Consider the following 27,247-nt stretch of genomic DNA (forward strand, 5'->3'; position numbering starts at 1 on the left):
GAGCCTCTTAATCACTGAACATGGATTTGGTCACTGCATAGAAGACTCAAGAAGGAAAATGTAGGCTAGTGGAGGTCACAGCTTTGACTTTGTTTCTGAGTTCAGATTTCATCCTCCTAAACAAACCTCAGCAGCTCCGCCTCTTACCCATCTTAACCATCCATGACATAATGTGGCCTCTTTCCTCTTCACCATCAAACTTCTTCTTGAGCTTTTTATTACTTGTGTTCTTTCTTCCTCACCAGATACTTAGTGTTTCACATTCTGAAATCTGGTGTATTCACTCACCTTTGTCCTGAGACTGCTTCCCTGACTGGAGCCTGGCAATTGACAGAGGATGTGGCAATTCCCTGGGCACACGTCCCTCAGCATCTGCCACCTGCCCAACTCCCTCCTCCCTCAGCATCCGAGACCTGGTCCATTTGTGATTCTCCTCTTTGGTTTTTGAACTCTCCTATCTATGTGGCTCTTCTCATCCCTTTTGCCCTCAAACCTAGATTTTTCCTTCTGAGTTCTTCCACCCTCAGGACTTCAACCACTCTTGCCTGTATTGCCACTTGCAAACCTGTATTTCTATTCGTGTCCCATCCTAGTGATAGTCCAGTATCTCCTCCTGGGTGTCTTTGTCAGTCTTAAACTAATTAAATCAGAAACCCAAATTCCTTCCTCCTACTAGATCGGCTGCTTTTCCTGGACTTTCTGTGACTTTCTGGAGTGCTACCTACCACCCATACTCAAGCCTTGGAGTTATGTTAGCCCCTTCTAAATATTCAGGAATTTGCTACTTTTGCTTAGCAATTTTTCTGATATACACCTCTTGCTTTCTTGTCATCACTGTAATTCAGATTCTCATTTCTTCTTATTTTTACTCAAATAGCTTCCAGGGTCATTCTTCCTAGTTCATTGATACTTGGGCATTCTATATACCACACTAGAGATTTATATATTTTAATAGAAATCTGTATACTACAATGGAAATCTATATGCTACAGTAGAAATCTATCCACTATAGTCGAAATATGCTACGGAATATTTGTATACTTTGTGTCTACAGTATACATCAGTAGCTTACAGGCTGATAAAAAGAATGTCAGTTAAAACAGGGAATCTTGAGTGACGATACACACATACCATAAACATTTTCTTTTAACCTAAAGCATGTGCATTAGTCTAACACTTCCTGGGCTACTGATTCATATTCTACGTTATCTTTTTTGCACGAGCATCTCAACCGCACAGTTTCTTTGGTTTTGGGTTTTCCCTTTTTTTCTTCTCCTAAGTACAAGAACTTAAAGGAATTTTTGAAGCAATCTGAAAAGAAATTCTTCTAAAGTTTTACATTAGCCCAATGAACATTTACAATTTTTTTCACCCACTCCTGATTTGGTATTTTTAAAAAACCCCTCTTTCAGAGAAAGTACAAATCTTGCTTCTGTCACTTTTATTTTATCAGTTTCTTTTAAGTAGTAAATAAATTGCCTAATCATAGTAACAAAGACAAATTATATAGACAGGTTTAGAAGCCAACACAGCTTCTTCCTGGCAGATACACAGTATAACCCAGACATTTTGTCTAGGGCAGAGCCCATCAGTGATGAGAGGAACCACCTTGGTGGCCAGGAATTATGGCTGGAAAAGATCACCTGGCCTGTGATTTGGCTCTTTTGGGATCAGTTAATGGAGCATCTATTGTATTGTTAAATTACTTGGTGTGAGATAGCTTTGTTTCTGAAATCCTAAGGAATACCATGAAGTCTATAGAGACACCTGCCCTCAAGGGAACATTACTTTGAGGTAGGGCAGTGTCGTTGGAGTAATAATACCCCTTTACCCTACTAATACCTTTTACCTTGGCCAAGAGGGCTACTAGTCTGATATCAGCTATGGGATCTTTTCAAGTTTTTTTTTTTTTTCCACAGAGACTTTAAAAATATTCACACATGCAACAACCAAAAAAAAAAAAAAAAAAGAAGGCATTTATACACATCTGATTTTAATATTGAATTTCCATAGCAACATATTACTCATTGTTTAATGTACAGTAACTTAGAGGCCGACTTGCCCATAAAACAATTGGGTAATGTTCAGATTTAGATTATAGGAATCTCATTCGTATATAAAATATTATGATCTTGAGCCTTTCAATCTACCATGAGTTAATGCCTACTCTGGGAATTGATGTCATATTTCCTAACTAGAATCACTCCCGGAGAGCAAAAATAATTTAGTGAGAAAAGAAAATCATAAAAGAAATCGAGTGAACTAATCCATGGATTAAAATATAATTTAGAAAACTCTTTGTGACTTGATAGAGTTCATCTGTGAAACAATTTTACTGAGTCTCGTCCTCTATGAGCACCGGCTCTGCCAAAAACCAGAATCGCTTCCTTATAACACTTAAAAATATATCGCTAAGCCCAAAGCCAGCTCAACACCATCTTGAAATTCTTGAAAAAGTGCTCTCTTGCCAAGGCAAGCCCATTCATTTGGCATGTGTTTCCAGAGGTTCATGGACTACTGGGGACTGAGAGGTTCAGATTTCGTTGAGATGCAGCAGGTGGACTCTGGATCCTGGTAGGACCCTTCAAGCAGGACTGCAAAAGCCAGCCTGGGCCAGTCCCCTGGACCTGTGTGAGTGTGTTGTCCCCGGGACTTCAGAAACATTTTACAATGCAGCCCTGAACTCTGCTGCACGGATGACTTGTTTTTCCGAAAGGAAAGGAGGCTGGTCTGACTATGTAAGCAGAGGAAGTTGACATGATCTCATTCATGGGCCTTTCTTCTATTTGTGCCCGGGGAATCCGCCTCTGCAGAATAGCAAGCCACACATGGTTGTCTGCTTAATTTTACTCATTCTTAACCTTTGCCTCCTCCTTGGAACGAAGTGTGACATCCTGCCAGGATTCTGCCTTCTTTCTGCATATCTTCGTCACAATGGTCAGGAGGCGCAGGGTTAAAGATGTTTGTACACCCAGAAAATAACTCCAGGACGTGGAACCAGGTCTGAGCAGCCACCTCCAATGGGAAGAGGGTCTACAGAGAAAACGGTTCAGAGAGAAGTGGTGGCTTTATGCAACATACATGGTAGATACCTAGTTAGATATTGTCTAATTTACATTAGTGATAAAACTATCTTGTAAATAATAAAAGTCCCCAAAGCAAAGCTTTCATTTCATGGTACTAATTGCCTTTGAACCACTCCTTCCTCTTAAAAACAGTTTCAATCCACGTAGCACATTAATTATTAAGTAATATTAATATCCTTGTGAAGTAATAATTTAATTGGCTATGTTTTATACGATAATGCTTTGTTTTCCTAGTCTCTCAGTGGCTGTACATATTGTGGAATTGTGAATAATTCTAGAGATTAGTTATTCTGAGAAATGTAGAGACATCACTTTGACTATTTGCAGCTCACGATTGAATCCACATTCTGTTCCGCTACTCACAAGACATTCAAGAAGGTCTTTATCATGGTCTCAGTTGTGACTAGAACCATTTTATTTGTACTGGTTTGCTTAAAAAGAGAATGAAACCGTTCTGTTTCTAAATGTATGAGGCTAATATCAGCTGGTAAGCAGTGATTACATCCACAGTATTCTGTTTCTGAACCTTGTATTTCTCATTTCCGAGTGAGGAAGAAGGAAACCGTACTCTCTGTTAGCATTTGAGACCAGAAGGTGGAGGGTGTTATTTGATGATCTGTCTAGTAGAGCTACAACTCAGTGGAATGTCATACATCCTTCTTCCCATTCTCTGTTCCTTTCTTACTGCACCATCGTGCAGGGACCCACGAGGACAAATTCATCAAGGAATCCATTTCTCATTCTCCACCACGTGGCTCTGGTGGCTGAGGATCTTCTGGGAAGCCTCCCACCTGCCAGCACTCGGAGCACCCCTAGGATATGTCAAGGAAGAAACCACCTGAGGTCAATTTCTTCTTTCTTCCCATGCCATCTTAACGGGACTGCTAGCTTCCTTTTAGAGATCTGCTTTTAATCTTTTTCTTCCTTTACTATTTGATAATTATAACAACATATGAGCATTTTGGAGGAGGAAAAATGCACCTCCTTTAGTAAACTTATCCTAACACAATTGGCGTTATTATTATTATTATTATTAATCTATTGTTGTCCAGTGTCTTTTATAGGAAGTTTTGGGGTTTTATATGATTTGTCATTGTGCTATATATTTTGGGTCTGATTTTTTTTTTTTTGACCCAGAAACATTGTTGCATGTTCCTATGCAGTCTTTGTAACTGTGATTTAAAATAGCTGTATAATAGTTCATGGAGTACACAGTCTGCCACTTATTTAAGAATTCTTCCTACTTTTAAAAAAAATTCAGTTTCTCTATTTTTCTTTCAGAAGTATAAGAAACACGATGATAATCATATTAATCCCCACCACTTTCTCTTTATTATTTAAAAATGTTCTTAGATGAGAGACCCAGGAGTGGGTAGACTGGGTCAATGGATATGAACATACCATAGCTCTTAATAGACATGCCAAATTGCTCTCCAAGAGAGCTGTACCAATTTATACTGCTGCAATTACAGATGAAAATTTCCGTTTCTGTGCAGACTAGCTCACATTCTTTATGTCTGCCTCATGCTGCAGCCTCAGGAAAGAGCCCGACAAATAGCACTGGTCTGTTGGATGCTCTGTGAAAGAAAAAAGAATACTGAAAAGAAATCAGCCTGAAGTGATTATTAGGAGAGAAAATTGACATCTCTCTCTGATAAGGCAAATCGGAGTCTCCAGTATGCCTCCATGTTATACTATTTAAATTCTTAGTCTTTTATTGTGTTTCTGTTGCTTCTTCATGTTTTATAGGTGTGCACTATTTTATTCATAAAGATATTTTGATAAAGTCATATTTTTATAGAAAAGTTATTCAGGTGTGGAAGCATGTGTCAGACTCTGTGTCAGCTGATGATAACACTCCCTGCTCAAAAACCTCTCCAGACAACATTACTCACAAAATAAATTCTGAGTGCTTTATCCTGACATTTCAAGGCCTTTGTTCCTTGGCCCCAAACTTTGCTCTGAATATATCTCTTAGCACAAGTGATCTCTTTACTGTCCCTGTCCAAGCTCCATCCTGTTCCTGTCATGGTTTCCAGTTACCATCAAAACTATACTTGGATTTCAAGGTGTGTGCAGTCTTGCCCTTCCTCAGTGTTCCCTGATGCCTGGAATACTTTTCCTCCTAAGTGCCTGTCATTTCTTCCAACTTGACCATTGTCAAACTATTGTTGTCGTCGTCATTGTTCTTAAAAATTTATTTCAGCAAGGGACACTTGGGTGGCTGGGTCAGCATAGCATCCAACTCTTGATGGCCACTCAGGTCATGATCTTGGGGCTGTGGGATCGAGCCGCATATAGGGCTCCCTGCTCAGGCAGAGTCTGCTTGAGATTCTCTTTCCCCTCTCTCCCTTTACCCCTCCCATCTTTAGCCTCTCTCTAAAATAATGTTAAAAAAATTTATTTTAGCAAATGATTTATCCATTCAATTGCATTTTTGAAATTTTTTTCAGCTTTCTTGAGATATAGTTGACAAATAAAAATCGTATACATTTGAAGATACAATGTGATGATTTGGTATTCATCTACCTTGTGAAATGATTACCAACCACAATCAAGTGAATGAATATCTGGAACATGGTACAAGTTTTTCTTTTCTTTTAAAGCATTTAAGTCTTATAGTACTCATGAACTTATAAAATCCCATTAAGTTCTAATACATTTGAGGACAGGAAAATTTCTTATTCATTTGTTAGTTGCTTACAGCGTTCAGCTCTGTGTCTTACACGTAGTAGACCATAGTATTGCATTTAGTGTTAGTATTTGTTCAATTAATCTATGTAGGTTGAGCTTAAGAGGCTCTAATTAGTGTCATCCACCATGTAATAGCAGCTATCAGAATATAGACACAAAATCCCAAGAGGAAGTAACTGGATATCTATGCTCCTATGGGAACTGAGGGGAATAATTGTGACCCTCAAGTGTTTTTGAGATCTTTAGGTGCCTCCTGAATCATCAAAGACAAAATGATGCAGTTAAGACTCAGGTTGAAAAGTAGCCAATAGGGCAGCCTGGGTGGCTCAGAGGTTTAGTGCCGCCTTCGGCCCAGGGTCCCATGTTGGGCTCCCTGCATGGAGCCTGCTTCTCCCTCTGCCTGTGTCTCTGCTTCTCTCTTTTTCTGTGTCTCTCATGAATAAACACATTTAAAAAAAATCTTAAAAAAAGTAACCAATATATATTTGGGTATATATTTTGATTAGGGTGTTGTAAGGATTCATGAGGAAATAAAGAATGATTTATAAAATCTCATTTACACACAATCAGGGCTGGTGGAGAACCAGAATTTTCAGTTCTGATGGCTCTGTCTCTGTGTCCTCAGCACAGGTCTCTGTTGCTGTCCAAGTTCAAGATTTTTCCATCAAGTAACCATTAGCTTCTGTGAGTCCTTGCTACCATCGCCCTCTTCAAGGCTTGACTTTTCATTCAAGGGGAAGATGGGACAAGTCAGCTGATCCCAACCTACCAATGTTCTCCAGCCATCTACGGGTTGGACCACAGTCTGTCAGGTGACCACATGCCTGGTGGAGCTTAGAGACTGGGGTCCCACCCGTGTCTAGGGAATGTGACCCAGCCAGCTGTGTTGGGATGGCTGTGACAACTGTTGCAACTTCTGGCCACCTTCTCCAGAAGGAGTTGTACATGTGATCGACACTCAGAAGATTCTATTTCTTAAACAGTCTTAGTATTTCAGCCTTAAATTATTTTCTAATTTTGTAAAGTTAGAAATCCAGATATCACATATCAGCTGTGTTAACTTGAATTTTATGTCTGTTAGAATATTATCCAGGAATGGTAGTGGACGCTTTACTTAACAAATGCTAACTTTAGGAAGCCCTTACCCTTGCTAATCTCCTTTCATCTTCAGAAGTGCTCTGTAAGGGATTCTTAGCCCCATTTCACAGGTGAAACAAAACAAAATGACAAAACCCTAAGGCTCTATGGGGCTTATTATCTCGTTTAAAGTCACAGGATCATCGCTGATCCAGAACGTGGATGCCAGATCTCCATGCTTGTACTTGAACATGCAACCATGGGCAACGGAGGGTTTCATCAATGATCAATTACTTGATCACCCTTTTTTTCTAGGATACCAGCCAGAGTTTTGTGTGAGTTTTATCTTCGTCACATTTTGGAGTGAGTTTGGATATTTTGCAAGTGAAGGGGTGAGTAGTGAGGCTGAAGCACATCCTGAACTTGAGCATTTGCCAATATTCTGGCCTTACTAAATGTATACAAAACAGTGGGAGCCATGAACTTAACATTTGCTGAACCTGAAGCTCCTTGCAGAAGAAAAATTAAAACCCGACCTGATTTCTTTCCCTTTTTTCTTTAGAAGCCAACTGGAGTCACAATTGCATTTGTAATTCAGTGATCATTTAAAAACTCACTGTAGCTTCTCCTATGATGTTCCTCTTCTTTTATCTGGAACTTCGGGTTCCTCTCTCCCGTTTCCTGGGATTTGTAAAGCAGCAGAATCAGCCAGTTCACATTTAAGATGTTTTGATTCTCTTCCTCAGACTCTTGCCAGTGTACTTAACACAGAATGATTAAAAGCTGTGTGTTCTGTTAGAACTGTTATAGTGTTTAAACAAGGAAGTCTGTGTTTGTTTAAGAGAATGGGGAAATGGTTATCTTGACAGATTAGACTGCAAAAACAGGACAGCCACAGTCTAGCACAGATGTCCACATTTGCCACTTGGCTGGCTTTTGGAGGTATCTGAAACAAAAGTTGCCTGTGTGCTGGGGCCTGGGCCCTGCCTGACACCTGACCGAGGGCGTGATGAGGGGCCACTGCCAGCCCTGCGTGTCTCTGCGGGCAAATGTTCTCAGGCTGGCAATTTCGCAGAGTCTCGTTCGCTGTGTCATAATTAAAGTAATGGAACACAAGAGGAATTTCTCCAGTGGGCTTAAAGACCCCGCTCGAACGCCACTTCGTCTCACATCGCAGGCAGTTCCCGTGGCTTCTCTGCGAAGTCAGAGGAGGCCGAGCAGAAGCTGCAGGCTTGGCACATTCATCAGTCTCTTACAAATGTGATCTCAAAGACGAGATGCCACATCAGGGGCAGCTGTGGTTAAGTGCAACTGGCCCCGGATGAAAATTGAAAATTCAGGAAACCTGACTGAAGCCCTGACGCTCCCACTTCCGAACGGCCTGAAGTGGGCCGAGTCTTTATTGCCCCCATCGGGGCTGAAGGAGCTGTTGCTGATAAGGCTGCAGAGGGCCCGTGGCTGGCGCCCACGAGGAGCTGGCCGCGCAGGCTCAGGAAAGCTGGCACTTTGCTCACAGTCATATACTGGTTAATAGGTAGCCTACTTAGCGGGACGGTTGAACCCAAACTTTGTTGGATCTTGGCTTTCCCGGGCAACAGCATCTTCAAGGTAACTTCCTTCCAGCTGTGAAATTGAGCATTGTGAAATCTGAATGCATCAACGTCGCGTTCAATACGTCTGCAAGTACAGAACAAAAGACAAAGGCTCAGTCTTGGTTGGTTGTAATTATGCGTATATGTGGATGTCTGTGTCCTTTGCCTGGATGGGCGGTTTGCCATCAATATTAACGTGATGTTCCTTATTATAAACTTTATGTCAGTAGAGGGACACCCGGATGGCTCAGTGGTTGAGCATCTGCCTTTGGCTTAAGGCGTGATCCTGGGGTCCTGAGATCGAGTCCCGCATCGGGCTCCCTGCATGGAGCCTGCTTCTCCCTCTGCCTGTGTCTCTGCCTCTCTCTCTGTCTCTCATGAATAAATAAAAACTTTAAAAAATAAACTTTATGGCAAGAGAGAACAACCGCATTAAGGTGGTATTTGCTCAATCAAGTCTCAGGAGCTTAGAACTCTGACACGTGTGATCGTACTTTTTATGAAGGACATTCAAATAGAGTGTGAATCTTAAGATTTAGGATATATGGGCAGCCCCTGTGGCGCAGCGGTTTAGCGCTGCCTGCAGCCTGAGGTGTGATCCTGGAGACCCAGGATCAAGTCCCACATTGGGCTCCCTGCTTGGAGCCTCCTTCTCCCTCTGCCTCTCTCTCTCTCTCTCTCTCTCTCTCTCTCTGTGTGTGTCTTGATGAATAAATAAATAAAATCTTAAAAAAAAAAGATTTAGGATATACTTGATAAGTCTTATAAGCAACTGCCAATATACCTCTTTGTTTTATTACTATTAATATGTAATTTTTTTCCTAATATGGAGTGCAATCATTCTGAGTTTAGAAGTTGTTGTAATGCAGCTTTATTGGTAACAAAGAAAAGTTTCCAGTGCCTTTAAGTTAGATTTTGACTTATCCATAACATTATCACATTTGGTATGTAAGTACTTTTTTTCCAAAAGACACAAGTACACAGCTTTTATTGAAAATATAAAAAATGTCACAGTAGCTGGCTAGTCCACTTCTATCCTGGCTATTTGCCAACATCGATGGGGTTACCCAGGTCTTTGGGGGATGACACGAGACAGGGTTACAGCCATGGAGTCTCCTGGACTTATTCTTACAGACCACCTGGAGTCTTCAACTAATGCAAAGTCTAAGAGGTCAGTTTGAAGAATTAAGTCTGTACTAATTTTGATAAATCTGTACATATTTATTAGACCATCAAAGAATGCATTATATAATCAACCTTTTTTTTTTTTTTTGCAATTATTTAAGTGATTTATGTATGGTATTTTGTCTTAGCTCCTATAATCTTGACCTGAAGGCAGATGGCTTCATTCCTGCCCTTCTTGCCATAATCCTCCTCATTTACTACTGGACTTCACCTTGCTCCCTTGTGGATGCCATTCCTAACATTTAGATCAGTCTTTCACTCTGCTTCTGTTATGTTTTCCTCCTATCAGTTCTGTTTGGAATAAATCTCTTGGAATTTTAACCTCAGCCATTAATCTCCTTTAGATCCTTGTTGAACGATAATGGGACTTAACTAGTGCACTATTTTGTTGACCACAAAAACAAGAGTCTGCTTCTGCCCAAATGGGAATCTGCTGTTTTATCTTATCTCTTTTAGTATGTAAGAAGTGAAAGATCATGGTTTCTTTTTTGTCCCTACACTGATAGCATGCCTGGCAGATGATATTAATAGATAACAAAGGGATTTCAGTGCAATTATTTCTTAGGTACATTATTGTTAGTGTGTCATGGAATTTCCTTGGTCTGAATTCCTCAGGAATTTGTAAGACCAGGAACTTACCTGAGTTTCAGCTAACATTTAAGCGTACCAAATTGTGGCTGTCATGTCCATCTTGTATGTAGCTCAAAGATAAATGGAAATAAAGAGCCTGGATGAGTTTGATTCATATTTAGGAAAAATGTGAGGGGTTCAGAGCATTGGGATGCAGTTGGGTCTGGAGTGAATCCCACTGTATATCCCTTCTGCCACTGAAAGTCATGGGGGAAATTGAAGTAATGTCCGGAGGCAAGTCACAGAAGGGCAGTCAGTGAAGCTAAGGGATGGGGAGCTTGTTTTAGTATTAGAGAAGGTTTGTGAAGGACTTGTGTATTGATGATGGTCCTGTCTCATTTCAGGTTCAATGCCCAGACCGTCTCCTTCCTGTTCCCCCTACACCATCCAGAGCTAGTGCTAACCAGTGCACCTTAGAGCCACTGATAATGTTCACAGCTCTGGGCCAAAGGTGATCACCAGGGTTTAGAGATAAAGAATTTTAGCTCGAGTATCTTTTAGGGCAATATTTCTTATACTTGAGTCCTTTGTAGATTCACCTTTCCAAATTTGCTAAATTAAAAAAAAAGGGGGGGAGTTGATGATGTGTGTATATATATATATATATATATATATTTTTTTTTTTTTTTTTTTTTTACTTAAATGTATTATAAAAGGAAACAGGATATCACAGGTCATAAGTAGGAGACTCAGCAAAAAACTGTGAAGGCAAAACAGTGGTATTTTAGAGACTCAAGGCCATAAGGATCTGAGCGTAAGGCCTATTCTTTTCTTTTTTTTTTTTTTTTTAATCAGAAGGGAAATGTTGGTTTTTAGAAAAGTGGGAAGGGTTTTCTGGTACCAAACTAAAAATTTCTCTTTGATTGATTTGGAAGGCTTGAGAGACCATTAAAATAGAATAACTTTCTCACTCTGAGAGTTAGTGTTATTTAAGGCTGGCTTGGAGAACTATTTCATCTCTCACACCTTAAATAGGATGAGTCTCAGGTTTTGAGAAACATTGTCTTTTGACAATCATCTGGACCCCGTAGGAGCTGGCAGTGGACTCAGAAGGTCAGCTTGAAGCGTATCACTTGTGCAGGCACAATAGGGAATCTGAATTGGGGTTAGAAGACCTATATAATGTGTGTGCAAATGTATGTTTAATAATTTGAGATAGGAGACTAGGACTCAATTGAAATAATAGGAACAAGTGTGACGTGTGACCCAGGTGGTGAGCACCAAGGGATTCAGAGAAAAGGAAACAGTTTGAGATGTGGTTGCCTCAGAAAAGCTTCATAAGTATTTGGCTGATGCTTGATGAACATCAATGTTTTGTATTGATGGGCCAGAGGAAGGAGGGTGCTCCCAGAGAGATGGAGGTAAGCCCAAGCTTTACTGTGGGATTAAGCACTGGACCCGTAGAGCCCTGGTTAGATCTAGATTTAGGGATGTGGAAAGTCGCACAGGATTGATGAGGAGAGACAGCTGTAAAAGCTGGAGTGGGATTTGATGTTACTGGTGGGAGGGAGGGAGATATTTCTGGCTCTTGAGTGGCCATCAATCTGTCTGGGGGTATAAGGAGGATGTACCTGGCCATTGAGTAGGGGAAACAGGTAGCCCTCAAAAGCATATGATGGTCATAGAGCAGTGAAGAAGTAGAAATGAATGTTAAGAAGACACAGAGACTGATCCACATGTAGTGCTCTCAATGTAATCATTGGGGCTTAGGGAGGCCCAAAGGAGAGTGGGAATTAAAATAAGACTTCGCCTCTGGAGGCCTGGGCAAAGGGATCTCTTTAGAGAAGGGGGGAGATTTTTGTATTGTTCAAGTGTGGGTTTGAAGGGTTACATTCAATTTTCACTGAAAGCAACTGAAGTTAGTTAGTTTTGGCCTTCATATGGAAAGCCAGAAATAGAAGTCTCCATTCTGGATGAGGATAAAGACTGAAGAAAGAAACATCTCACTTCCTCATTATACAAGAGAGAAAAGGTATAATAGGGAAGAAAAATGGTAGCACTGATCAGACTCTCACTCTGTGTGAGGTGTTATGAGACCATACAGATAATAAATCCAAGATTCCAAAATCTTAAGGATACATACATATAGTTAGGACAAAGGACAAGAACAGAAGACAAAAGAAGAGTCCAAAAAGAGGAAGAAAAAGAGGGAAGCCTTAGTGGAGCTGTTAGTGAAATTCAAGGAGGCACTTTCCTGCTGTGTTTTACCATCTAATTTTTATTTGTAGTTATGTTTTTTTTCTCTGCTGCAAATCCTTTAGGGAATTAGATATTGATTAAAACAGCAAGGGGGTGCCCAGGTAATTGGACTAGGTGATCTTTGGCAGTAAAGTGATACTGGATTTGGAGATGTGACTGGCCTTTTTGCTTTTACTGCCCCCACCCCCATAAGAAACAAAAAATGTTGATTTTCTTTTGGAACTTCAAAGTGCTCTGAATGAAAATCCATGTGAGTGAAGGGCTGCCAAGTAGCTCACGAGAGTGGTCCATCGACTAGTTTCAACTCATTTCAGGGAGGTTGTGATCCAAGCTTGATCGCAACATTAGCCTTCTAACAGATGGAACATAGCCATCCAAATTGGAAACCAGAATAGGCAGGCTTCCTAAAGAACACTTCTTAGATACACACTGAGAAATGCCAGGACCTCAGTGGGAAGGGTTTCAGTCATGGAATCCAGCAGTTTTTATCCATTTTAATGAAGGAGTTCACCTCCCAGGAGGAAGGTTCCAGGAAGCAGGACACATAAACAGACATTTCAGAGGCCTCAGAGGTATGGTTGTCCTGGGCTGTGCGGGACACTCAGGACAGAAAGTGAATAAAGAGGATGTGGAGATCTTGAACCAACCCGGGCAGTCGGTTGTCCCTCACCCTGTCCTAAGTGAAGTTGAGAGGTCACTTGGACAGCTGGGCTTCCTGTTTGTGACAGATCTGCTTTTACTGCATACAGTTTAGTACCTCTTGCCTTCACTATTATACCGAGAACTTAAAAACAGCTTCATCTGTCTTTGGAACACGTGTGCATGCATGTGTGTGTTCCAGCAGGGTTGCCCCTTGATCTTGGCTATGGCTTTGAAGTGGAATGATGATTCCATAGACAACAATAAGGAATTCTTTTTGCTTTGTTTTCCCTTCCCTGCTCCCTTTGAACAATGAGAGAAAGAAAGTGTGTGTGTGAGAGAGAAACAGAGACAGAGGTGTCTTCCCCATCCGGCCACTGCTTACTTTGACTCGAAGTCTTAGTAGTAATATAAACACTGCATTAACACATAGTCTGTATCTTATGTGTATTTTATGCTGTATTCTTACGATAAATTGAGCTAGAGAAAAGAAAACATTTGGAAAATTAAAAGGAAGAGAATACATTGACTCTACTACACTATGGGAAGAAAAATTCCATGTATGAGTAGAGCCATGCGTTTCAAACCTGTGTTATTCAAGAGTCCCTGATAGTTGTTACCCAGGCTATAAATATGCTGTGCATTGAACTTATTGGGCATTGTATCCACACACCTAGCCTGGAGACAGCCATATAACTAATACTCATTAAGTTAGTAGTTGAATGTTATTAAGTTAATGACAGGAGGTTCTGGTGGAGGAAGTGAATAGATGAGGTTCTGGGAGGAAGTAATACTTTAGCCAAGTTGTAGAGATTCTAACTTTGATCATGATGTTTTTCTTACTGTGGGAGGAATAAATACACAACATTGCATTTTATGAAAATTCCGAAAAGTATGAAGAAGAAAAGAATCTGCTCTCATCCTCTCATCCAGAGAAGACCACACTTGAGTGTGTTTTTTTTTGAGGCATTTTCCATATGTGTGTTTGCCCCTGTGTGTATGTGTGTGTGTGACCAGGCAAATATTTTAGCATATTAACATGTGAACTTTCTGTCCCTTCCTCAATTGTCTGAAGAAGACTCCTATGTTGGGCACCAGGTCTTAATGTGCTATTTGGGTTAGTGGGAGAAGAGGATGGGGGACCAAGGGTGGTGGTGTGGGTTTGCATGAGACAGCACCCTCAAAGGTAGCCTCTGGCCAGTGTGAACCCAGATGTGGGTGTGGGGGAGGGGAGGTCTGAGACTGAGAAGAGGGTAATGAAGGTTGAAGTGAGAAGAAAACCCTGAAGCAGCATAGTGTTAGCTACAATTTGAGGAACAAGGGAGATAGGAGGAAATAATCATGATGCCAAGTCTTGAAAGGCGGGTCCATGAAGAGATTAAGGAAGTTTTCTTTGATGTCATGGATGTGGTTTTGGATGGAAGTCTGTGCTGTGATAGGCTTTTAGTTGGGAGGAAGCACTGTGGGTCTCTTCAGACTGTGTTTGTGCGTGGATGCATGGGGAAGGGGAGGGGCCATAGCAGGTGTAGAGCTGATAATTGTTTAAAACAGTTTGATGTGTTCTTTTGCTTCTCTAAGTGCTTGAACTTGATCTTACACAGAGTCATCCACCTATCCATCTGCCATAAAAGCAGACAGGAACAAGTGAGAAAATACTCAACTTTTGACATTAAAAAAATAGGATTTTGCTGCAAGCGACAGTCTGGAAAACCATGATAATGCTTTGAGAAAGAAATCCCAAATTCCTTTGTCTCCTTACTTTAGTATATCAAAGTCCATATTATGACACCCTGGGTCATAGGGAGTTGCTCAGTGGAGGGCTACACAAGAGCATGGCTCTCTTCTAGCCCTGTATGGTTTAGGGGAAAGGAGAAGAAAAGAGAAGGGATCAGGTATGTGCCCTGAGGTGAGTTAAGGAAGTTAACATCAACAGGATTCTGGCCCACCTTCTTCTTCCTATTCTATCTTGAGGGTGTGGGAGGAGGTTGCCAGGCTGGCTACCTCAGACCCATCAGAGGGGAAACTACAGTAAAATAATTGTGGTGGTACAGCATGCTCAGGCCAAGGGAGGGGCGTCCTAAAGTTGATCTCTCTGGAGCTGTCCTTGGTTCCCCATGGCGAAGCAGGATCCAGAAGTAGCTTGGAATAATTGTGGAGCTTGCCACATGAAGTGACCACAGTAGGACCAGGGTACCTTTGGCCAAAAAATATAGACCCAACAGCTGAAGCTAGGGCTCAGTGAGAAAAATCTTTGTGATCTTGGCTTGGGCAAAGATTTCTTTTTGGTATGACACCAAAAGCACAATCCATAAAAGAAAATGATTGATAAATTGAGACTTCATCGATATTAAAAATGTTTGCTCTGCATCAGACACTGTTAAGAGATTGAAAAGACAAGCCCTATGCTGGAAGAAAACACCTGCACAACATAGAACAACAAAGACTTGTATCCAAGTACACAACCACTTCCCAAAAGTCAGTAATAAGACAACAAACAATCTAATTAAAATATGGACAAAAGTTTTGAAGCTACCTTGGAAAAGTTTGTCAGTTTCTTATAAAGTTAAATATATACTTCTCATATGATGCAGAAATTCTACATATTTATTATTCAAGGGAAATAAAAAAACAACAAAGGCAATCTCCACAAAAATGTTTATAGCAGCTTTATTCATAATTTTCCAAATCTGAAAGCAACCCAAATGTTCTTCAATGGGTAATGCATAAATAAACTGTGGTGCATCTATACAATGGAATACTACTTAGTAATGAAAAGGAATGAAGTACTGATACATACAACAAGGCAAATGAATCTTGAATGTATTAAGTAAAATAAGCCATGTTCAAAGGTGACATAGTATATTATTCTACTTATTAGAGCATGCTCAGAAAAGCAAAACTATAGGAATGAAAAACTGAACTGTGGTTGCCAGAAGTTTGAAGTGAGGACATTGTTTGGCTACAAAGGGGTAGTAGTACAAAATTTTTTAAGCATAGGGAAAATGTTCTGTGTTCTGATTGTGATTGTTGTGATACGACTGTATGTATTTGTCAACATTTATAGAATTGTACATTAAAAAGATTTTACTGTAAATGTGAATATAACAGTTTTTTAAAGATTATGTATTTGAGGGAGAGAGCTAGCAAATAAGCACAGGGATGGGGGAAGGGTGGGGGGGAGAGAGAGAATGAGAGAGAGAGAATCTTAAGCAGACTCCTCACTGAGCTCCAAACATGTCATGGGACTTGATCTTACCACCCTGATATCACAACCTGAGCTGAAATCTAAGAATTAGACCTTGAACCAAATGAGCCATCCAGGTGCCACCAAACATCACAATTTTTAAACAAATAAAATAGAAAAAAATTTTAGTAAAGAGAAAATATAATTGATACCCTTAGGTCAGACTCCAACCATGGACGAGTCAGTGACACCCTCTCAGCAAGGAGATCTCTGGGTTTTTATGGGGACAGTAACAGTGAGGTAGAAAATTGAAGTGGTTTGCAAATAAGCAGACTCATCCAGGAAATAGTTTTATGCCTTGATATCATCATGGTATTATTGATCAATGTTATTTTATGAGAATTTCTTTAAGTCATGGAAATCATTTTGTATCTAATTACTAGAAAATGTTGCTAGTGACCTATATTATGTATAGCTATATCTGCTGAATTTCTAAGACCTATATTATGTATGGCTATATCTGCTGAATTTCTAAGAAGTTAATTTGAAAAATAACTAGAAAAGGAGATAAAGAAAGGAGGCAGAGTAGCAGAAAAGGTCTAAATGCCATCTGACATCAAAAGCATCAGAACCAGCCTTCACCCAATCAGGAACTTCCCAAGCATAACTCATTTTGAATATAACATTGGGCCAAACAGTTCATGGGACATAAAAATACGTATCAGGACTGAAACTTCAGGATGCCAACAAGCTTTCCAGTTTCCGAGTGAGGCTGACCTGTAGGAAAAGGATAGAGGTATTCTTATTCTCTGCTTAATATAGATTTCTTACAGTCCCCTTCTAAGCCTTGTAAAGTTATATTACAATAAGTATAAAAATAGACCCAATGAGAGGATAAACCTTTGAAGTATCAAGATCTATAAATCTCTGAAATGTGCACACTTGCCTCAGGTAATCTCTACCTCATCGGTACAAGGCAGAGATGTTCCATTTTACTATTATTTATGGTTTTGGAAGAGTTTCCCTGATTTTTATAATCGAGTGTCTTTGTGCAGTTGCTGAGCATCTTGAAAACTCTTCATAATCAACAGGACCAGATATTTGGTATAAGCATCAAAGCAGCAGCAATTAAGCCTTTAATCGCTAGCTGATATTCAAGGAAATCAAGTCCTATCTTCCACTCTATGAAAAAAGTGTCCAAGCTTTGGTTTACAACATACAAATGGGTAAGTTGGTATTCCTTGAGGAAACAGAGTTAACATGCTCCCTGGCTATTATTCGTCCCAGGCAAAGTGCTGCCAAACTAATGTCACTGAGCTTAGGTGTCTTTCTGCCAGGGATATTTGTAGGTTGAGCCTGAGGACAGTGGTGAGATCCTGTGTGTGTGTTTGGTTGTGGTGATGGCAGTGATTGGGAAACAGTGTTAGGGAATTTCCCAATCTTATTTTTTTTAAGGTTTTATTTATTCATGAGAGACACAGAGAGGCAGAGACACAGGCAGAGGGAGAAGCAGGTTCCCTGAAGGTAGTCCGATGTGGGACTCAATCCCAGAACCCCAGGATCATGGCCTGGGCTGAAGGCAGATGCTCAGTCACTGAGCCACCCAGGTGTCCCTAGCCCAATCTTTTTATAGGAGTCCCTTATAGGGACAGATATTAGAATGTCCTCATCTTTCATTTTCTGATAAACAAATACAGAAATCATCCAGGTGGCTCTTTAAAAGAAAAATAAAGAGATTTTCAGTAATCTCATCTTGTCAGATCTTGCATCACATAAATATATCCTGGAAGTTGAAGGGCTAACTCATGAAAAGAAAATAGAATGACTTGAGGTGATTCAGGGAGAAGGAAACACAAGCATTGTTTGTAAATGAAGGTTAATGATAGCTTTGTACTAGCTGCAGATTTGTAGCATGTGTATTTTGATGAATTATAGCAAGACTGTATCATAATTTGTAACCTATATACAAAAGAGTCAAAGTGAGGTAGTTAACTGCATTTTATTGTCAGCAAGAGGGTTTTTTTTCTTGATTAAATTCCTACCCCTCAGCCCCCAAGAAATCACTAGACTTAAAAATATTCAGAGTAATGTTTCCCACAGAGACCATGATGTCATTGACTGGCTGGCCAGTGATTAAAGAGAAAGAGATAGCTGGATCAGTCATCTACACCTGCCGATAGGAGCCGAGGGAGAGAGCTTTATAATTTTTAAATTTAAATTTATTTACTTTAAAAATTATTGATAGAAGTCGTCACATTTCACCTCAAAGGACTGTACAATATCACTGCTGACAGTACATTTACCCAGAGACTGACTTTATGCTAACAAATACGGTGTTTAAATTGTCAGCAAAACTAAAATGAATGAGCTTAGCACAATTCAAATGGATCTTTGGCATATCATCAATCAATTAAGTTCTTCCTGGTGCTCTTAGGTTAATATCAAAGTATACAGTACAACATCGTCCATCTTCTTTAGCATTCTTTGTGTGCTGTCCTGTAAAATATTGTATATCATTTTCCTGAGATCTCCTTTGCAGACCACCTTGACAGTGATGGAGCAAAACCTGAGGAGATGTGACCAAGGATTGTTCCTACAGCTTTTTTTGGGGCCCTGGGTGAAAAGTGAATGTCTCAAAACGACTCACCTCAAGAATGAAATCCTGAAAGACAGTGAAAAGTGGGTAGGAAAAATGCCAGAGAGGTAGAGTCAATAGCCCAGAAAACTCAACTGCAACCCCAGCAACGCAGTGAGATCGACCTCAACAGAAGATAGCACAGGAGAAGATGTGGTCAGGTGACTCCAAGAGCCTTTCTGAAAGCTGGAAGGTCTTTCTAAAACAATAATCCCAACATAGATTCCTATTGGGTTGGATTTTATTTCTTTCTAATTTGATTTATTTCAGCTCAAATGCATTTCATTATTTATTTGGTAATAATATTTTTTATTATTTCATTCAAAGTGAAAGTCAGTCTCATTCTCGTAATCACACAGGAAGCCATTTTTGCCAAGGACAATTCTGTTGGGCAGGGATGAGCCTGGGCTTACAGGACCCACTAGGGTAGAAAGTGGTATTTCATCAGGGAGCAAGAAAGTGTAACAGAATGGTGATGAGTACAAACTCTGCCTTCCAGTGTGATTGTGAGAGCTTGTGACCCTAGAGGTATGAAGAGGGGCATCCAAATTTTAGCACATTTCTTAAAAGATCCCAAAAGTGAATCCCCAATGGCAGTTATTCCTGATCTGAGAGCCATATACCCTTCAGGGCAGGGGTGGGAAGCACAGGTTATATTGCAAAGGGGTCCATGAATCCATGTGACCCTCTATGTTACCAGTAGTAGGATAATTTCACAGATATAGTTCTTATTTGAAATGTATGTATATTCTTTTTAAACAATATTATAGAAATGCTTTTAAAAGTTGGCTTTTAGCCTTTGTACTTCTAAGATCGATAACTACTAGAACATGGAGGCAATTCATTAACATTTTTTGTTAGTAAAATGGGTTTTCAAACATGCAAGGATAACAGCTTTATTCGTAACTGCGCCTCAACTAGAAACAATTGATGTGTCCGTCAACTAAACAGTGTATAAATAAATTGTGGTATAGTCCTATAGAGGAATACCACAAGGAATAAAAATGAATAAATGATACAACATGGATGAATTTCACAGACATGATGCTGAGCCAAAAAAAAAAAAAAAAAAAAAGGCAGTCAGAGTATACTCTAAGATTCAGACTCAGTGAAGTTAAAGATAGGCAAAACTGTTGGTCATAGAAGTCAGGACAATTGTTGCTCCTTAAGGGAACTGTGGGAAGGGACACGAGTCAAACGTCTAGGGTGCTGAGAAATATTCTGATAGTGGTGGATGAGTGGGTACATTTGTAAAACTAGCCAGCTGTACACTTAGGATTGATGGATTTTATGTACTTTATGTATTAATGGTTGTTTTAAGACATGTCAACAAATTTTTAGACTCAGCCTCATGAGTTGGTGGATCTAAATCAGATCCCCTTAAATGTGGACTAGACATAAAGTTCATTTATAATTAATAGAATGCCTCAAATTGCAAGTTGTGTAATTTTTGAGGCCAGGTCATAAAAGGCAGCTTCTGTTTTGTTGACTGAGATACTTGCCTTGGTGTCTTGACTTATTCTGTGAGAAGTTCAACTATGCTGAGGCTGCCATGCTGTGAGGAAACCCAAGCTACATGGAAAGGGCATATGTAGGTAATGAAGTCAACATCCCTGCTGAATTGAGCCTTGGAGTCATCCTTGTTCAGGTACCTGACACATGAAAGTTGATGCTTCTGGATGATTCCCGCCTCCCACTCTTGAGTGACCCTTTCTTCTTCTTCTTTTTTTTAATTAAAAACTTCTCCTATTTATTTTTTTTTAAAGATTTTATTTATTTATTCATGAGAGACACAGAGAGAGAGAGGCAGAGACACAGAGGGAGAAGCAGGCTCCATGCAGGGAGCCCGACGTGGGACTCAATCCTGGGTCTCCAGGATCAGGCCCTGGGCTGAAGGTGGCGCTAAACCCCTGAGCCACCAGGGCTGCCCATTGAGTGACCCTTTCTTCCTTACCTCAGGCATTTGGGTGTTCTGAGCTGAAGTTCCAGACACTCTTTAGTAGAGACAAACTGCCCGTGCTGTGTCCTGACCCACAGACCTATGAGCATATTAAAATAGCTATTTTACACCACTGAATTTTAAAATGATGTCAAGAATTTAATGCTCTCAAAAGTAGTATAAAAAGATTGGATAACTGAATAGAAACCATGTATTTTTTAATTTATTTTTTAAAAAGATTTTATTTAGAGAGAGAGGCAAAGACATAGGCAGAGGGAGAAGCAGGTTCCCTATGGGGAGCCTGATGTGGGACTCGATTCCAGGACCCTGGGATCATGACCTGAACCGAAGGCAGATGCTCAATCACTGAGCCACCCAGGTATCCCAAATGTATATTTTTTTAAGTGGACCTTCCAACTCAAGGTATTTGAGGAACCCATGTCAGGGTTTTTGGGTTGCAGAAAAGAAATCCAACTCTGGCTCAAGCAAAAGAGAAGTTATTGCCACACTATGGAGCTGAAAGGATGTATGGGAATTCTGAATGTTTTGGCTCAGAGAGGCCCCCTGGGGGCCTTGGTAGTAGAAACTGATAAAGGCTTTCCTCCAGATTCAGTCACTGCTATGAATACACTTTCACCATAGTCAGTTACTCTGATCAAGACTTTAATTTCAAGGAGAGCAACCATACAACCTGGTTTGGGCCACATGCTCACACCTTGTCCAGCAGAAACAGGCACAGTGATCTGCTTCACCAAGCCCAGAACAGCCAGGGGAAGAAATACTTACCCCAAGGGAGATCAGAGTACATTTATTTGGGGTCCTCGAAACCCAAGCTGTATGGAAGGAATGATCTTGGGACATAATCTAGAGGACATAATCCTGCCTTCCTGTTCTGACCAAGGGGATTTCAGTATTAGTATCACTCATGCTCACGGAGTGTGCATGGGGCTTCTGGTGGCTATTTAGGGCTAGACCAAGTGTAAGGCCTGTCCTGTTTCCTATTTGCAGGCCCACTCTTGTCTTGGCTACTGGGAGTAAGTAGGCCAAGTTCTTCTCTAGCTGATCCACAGTAAAAGTGGTGAAGTTTACTAATTTCCAAAGCTGATTATATACATTGATGGTAGCAGTAGTAGACTCTGTGTCTCTTGCAGACTCCCCATTCTCTAGCGACTGTGACTCTTGGCTTTTAGTGACAATCAGCTTCCTCTTCTCTAGAGAACTGGCCTCAGCTAATGGGAGGCCACCCTCCTCCCTGCAGTCGGTAACTAAGGAAATGGTAAAACAGAGGTCAGCCTGTTGTCTGGAGGGGCGATAACTCTGCTGTGTGGTTTGTGCTCCAGAGCCTGGTTCTGTGAAGCCAGCCAAGGGTAGACTTCCCCCTGAGCCCACAGGCTTTCCTGGCTTCTCCCCCACTCCCTTCTTACAAGTTCCTCCTGAGAGCATGTCTTTAATACGAGTTTCATAAAAGTCTCCATCTCAGGCTCTGCTTCTAGATACTTCCACATAGAATGCTATTCTAGGTCTGTGGTTCTCAAAGGTCTGTATGTATTTAAATCCCCTGGAGTGCTGATGAAAACACAGATTCCTGGGCTCCAAGCTCAGAATTTCTGATTCAGTGGGCAGAGGTGGGGGCCTGAAAATTTGCATTTCTAAGAGATTCCCTGGGTGGTGCTGATGTACCTGATCTGGGCACCACAGCTGAGGAATTATTGTTGAGGCAATTGCTAAGGTGGAATGGTTTTTAAGTACTGGGCACACCTCCTCCATGCCCCTCTCCTCTGGCAAAACTGTTTTGTCAAGTAGCCCTGTCATGAAACCTGAAGTTCGTCCTTAACTCCTTTTGATGAGGAGATTGAAGACTTGAGTGAAAATGCAAATGGTACGCAGCAAGGATAAATATATTCTGTTTTCACCTCTTATGTGTTAGCTCTATTACTACACAGTTTACTTAGCCAATTATCTAGCAATGCTCCAAGGAAAACAGCAATAAGGTCAGGGAAGTTTTCACGTGGTCAGAAAAAAATTTAAGAAAGTCCTGTCACAGTATTTTCCACTTCTTTTCATCCCAGAATGCTTTCTTCAAACAAAAACTTCAGAGGAATCCCAATTTATAGAACCAACTGGAAAAGGTCTGGAGAAACCAGCAGGGCTGAGTTTGAAAAACAATGGTCTGTATGTTGGCTGTGTTGGCTGATCCAGAGAGGTCTGTAGCTCTTGCTCTGTTTGATCTGGGCCTGGGCTGGGGTTGGTTCCATATGGCCCATTTATTCTGAGGAAACAGACCAACCGTATGATTTCACTGGGAAACCAGAGCCCACATATTGTGTTTCAAGATCTGCTGAGTGCTGCTGGGAAGACATGCAGGATTTGGCTCCATTGAAACCAGAAAACCCCGTGTTAGAGGAATACCAACGTCAGGGGCTGTGTACAGATAGTTGGATGTTTTCCCTTCCGTGTGTTTCATGTCTTGCTTTTTCTTCCAGTAAAAAGGCTCTGGCATATGAAAATGCTTAAGTATCTCCACACTGCGGCCTATGATGGCTGGATTTTGATGGATGGTGTGGGATGGTGTGCAGCTCATTGCAAAGTAATGCTTTTAACTTAAATCAGTTTTAAGTGAATATGTTTTACACATTTAGGCTCTAGAGTTGTTTCCTAGAAAACAGCACTGCTGGAGACACTCCCACTGGACAGGGGGCCCACCTCCCTGGCTCAGACAAGGAGAGTGTTTACTTGCATGGTCTTCAAACTCCTGAGTTGAGGACCCACAGGGCAGCTGTCTTAATGAAGCAGTTAATGATGTGTGAATTATAGATCCTGACAACCTCTTTAATAAAAACAACAGGACTGCATCCATAGTATACTGTGGTTGCTAAGTCATGGCAGACTGGCTGCTTAATGCAACACAGTGTCTTTAAGTAAAGTGCTATTTTTGCATAGTGGCATAGAAAAAAATTCCTGCTGGAACAAGAGAGGAATGGGAATCATGGAGAACAAGGTTGACACACAGGACACTTCATTTCCACCCAGCTGGGGCTTGGACGCAGGAGCCAAAGAGTTTTTAGTGATGCTGCAGGATCATGAACAGGCAGGAGTTGTTTATACTCTTGGCTTTGGCTGCTTTGCTTTCCTGGGAGGTACTCATTACAGCAAAGGACTGTATGATGGATGTTTTAATAGCCTAAAAGTTACCCTTGTCTCCCTCCCCGCTTCCCACTCCCCACTGGAGGCGAATGCGAGCAGTTCCAGTGGGTTTTCAAAGAACCAATTGTCTGTCATGAATGCCAACTGATGTTGGGGATGGGATAATGCATGGGCCAGCGCTGAACCAGAAAAGCCATGCATGCGGCCAGATGTGGAGGGAGGCACTTTCTGCTTGCTGCCCTGGACAGCCAGAATGCAGGACAGCAAGGAGTGCAACTGGCTGATAAATGAACCCCGGTCAGAACAAAGCCCACTCTCCGCTGAATTTCGCGGCCACTTTTAAGGAAAAGTGAATTCTGAATCAGTGTCTCAGTAGGCACTGTATTGGATGCACCGGCCAATGTCCAATGTCTTTACTGCTCTCCCCCAGATGAGAGGGTCACAATCTGCCTCTTTTGGGGAGAGGTAGTTTCTCTTTAAACAGTTCAAGGGGCTGTTTGCCTACTGCTCACCATTGGAGATGACAGCTGACCAAAGCAGAGAATGGTGTGCACTCACCGTGGAGCACCAACCTTGCCCATTGGTTCCCAGAACACCAAGATCAGCACAGCACAGCATCACAATCAGCATTGACATGCGAAGGAGGCCCTGGGCTAGATGCCTGGCTTCCCAAGAACGTGCCTGCCTTGCTGGGGAAGGCTGCTTGACTGGACGGTGCCTCACTCCCATGGCCTGGCCTGACTTGGGGAAGAGCATCCAGAGAAGAGCCTGAGTTAGCTCAGGTGACGCTGGATTTGGGATAAAGGAAGGTTACTGCCAGATGAGTCAACACACTTAAAAGAATGACTGATGTTTGGGTTTGCCTGGGATCTGAGGAGTTCCCTGGGCTGTGGGACTCCCAGTGCTCGAAGCCCTGTGAGTTGGTCACTCTAGTGTAGAATGCTATGCTCCCCCTAACTTGGTTTAGAAAGCAGACAGAGCTTGAGGGAGCCAGATGCTTTACTGACTTGAAAAAATGTCCTTCACTGAATTCCACCTTAGTTTGGCATAATTATTATAAAAAAAAATTAATGATGGTTGTGAAATCATTCACATGTTGGTGAATTTAAGATGAAAAGGAAAAGTCTTGTAGTCCCCTGGTCTCCCCACTCTCCCAGAGGCTAACACCGCTCTTGTTTTGTTTTGTTTTTTTATAGATTTTATTTATTTATTCACAAGAGACACACAGAGGCAGAGACACAGGCAGAGGGAGAAACAGGCTCTCTGCTGATTGGGGAGCCTGATGTGGGACCCCGGGATCATGACCTGAGCTGACGGCAGACGCTCAACCTCTGAGGCACCCAGGCATCCCCTGCTCTCAGTTTCTTGTATCTGTTTTTAGGGATTTCTGTACAGGTATGTCTCTTTCCACTGTAGTAGACAAAGATCATCTTTTTCTTTTTAAGCAGTTGCCGCTTATTCAAATGTATGATATTCTGACACATGAATGTATCACACAATTGAAAGTTTCCTTTTAAGGACATTAAATTTTCATTTTTTTTTCTCCTTTACAAGCAAAGCCATGATATACATTCTTATACACTTCCATCTGTACCTTTTGTGGGTATGTCTGAAGGACAAATGTCTAGAAGATGAGGGTACACTTCAAATTTCGGTGGCTATTGCCCAGAAGCTATTCAAAATTATGTTAATTTTTACACCAACCAACAAAATCTGAGAGTCCTTGTTTGCTCCCCACCTTCCATCCTGGAAAATACAGTGTTAGAAAATAATCTCTTATTGACCAATCTGGGAGCTAAGCAAATAAAATTTCATTGTTTCTTTGATTTGCATTTCTTTATAGAGTGCTCATGTACTTTATATATGCTTATTGGGCATGCATATTATCTTGTGATAAATGTGCACCATACCAGTTAGGGCAGTTAGGGGCTAGGAATACACAGATGAACAGGACAAGACACCTGTCGTCAAATGCCTTACGGTTGATCAGACACATACACAAAAACTGTGATATAATATTATAGGCAATTTGGAAGAAGCTTTAGATTACTGTGGCAGTCCGGAGAACCACGTGGGCAATGGGACAAGGCTGTGGATCAAAAGGGCACAAAGAGCTAGTCTTCTACATGGCATGATAGAAATAGGAGTTTTGCAGAGAGGCAGTTGGAATTTGTTTCTGTTACTTCCTGCATTTTCTTGGGCAATTTATTTGACCTCCCTTAGTTTCGGATGCTTTGCCTATAAAACAGAGATGCTGCTGCTGCTGTATCTTCTCTTCCTTCTCTCTTCCTCCTCCTCTTTCTTCTTTGAGGCTCCAGGACTGTGGAGTGCAGGAGGAGGCAGCCCTTCAGGGGAGGCAGGAGGCAATTAGAGTGGGCTTATTTGAATTTCTGGGGGCTCAGGTGGGTGGTGAGACTTCTAGTGGTAGCTGACACAGCACAGGGTCTCAGGTAAACTGAACATTTGATGATTTTGTTGCAGTTGCTTTTCTGGGTGAGCTGGTGGTGGGAAGGGTCCGTGATACCCTCCCTCAGGCTAAGCCTCAAGTATAGGTTGGACTCCTATTGTTGTTACCTGGGGGAGTTTGACCATCATTCTGCTGTTTGCCTGCAAAGATTAGATGCTGCCAATCAGGTGGGATTCTGTCCTTGGCTTGGGTTTTGGTTTTGATATGCTCAATGGTGTCCCTGGGCCTGACCTTAAGGGTGATGGTTTTGCTGCTCAGGGTCTTCACTAAAATCTGCATCTCTTCATCCTCCTTGAAGAGAATCAAGTGGGATTATGCTTCTTAAATCCTACTGTTAGGAGGATTACATGAGGGAATGCTGATGTGCAAGCACCTATTCCAGATGAATGTCATTGTTAGCAAAAAAAAAAAAAAAGAAACTTCATGTTCAGTAACCTCCTTATTTTTGACTTAGAGCAGTTTCAAACTCATCTAATTTTGAGTTTTCAAATATAAATCCCTAAGAATAGTGGCTTCCTCAGAGCCTGGCTTTGTTCTTTGAGGTCACATCCTTAGATGACATAATGCTCTCATTGTTGCGTTGTCTGGTGGGTTGACATTTGCACAGCCAAGGCAGCCATTTCAGAAAGAAGTAGTTGACAAAATTCTTGGAATGAGTTAAAATGCCAGTATGATTGAAGGCTAAGAAAGGACTGAGTCACAAGTTGTCATTTGGAGGGAAGTGTGGTTGATGCTATGTCTGCCTTGGCAGTTGCGAGAAGCTAGAACATCTTCAG

This window comes from Vulpes lagopus, chromosome 7, assembly GCF_018345385.1.
Source record: "Vulpes lagopus strain Blue_001 chromosome 7, ASM1834538v1, whole genome shotgun sequence".
In the NCBI taxonomy this organism is placed as follows: domain Eukaryota; kingdom Metazoa; phylum Chordata; class Mammalia; order Carnivora; family Canidae; genus Vulpes; species Vulpes lagopus.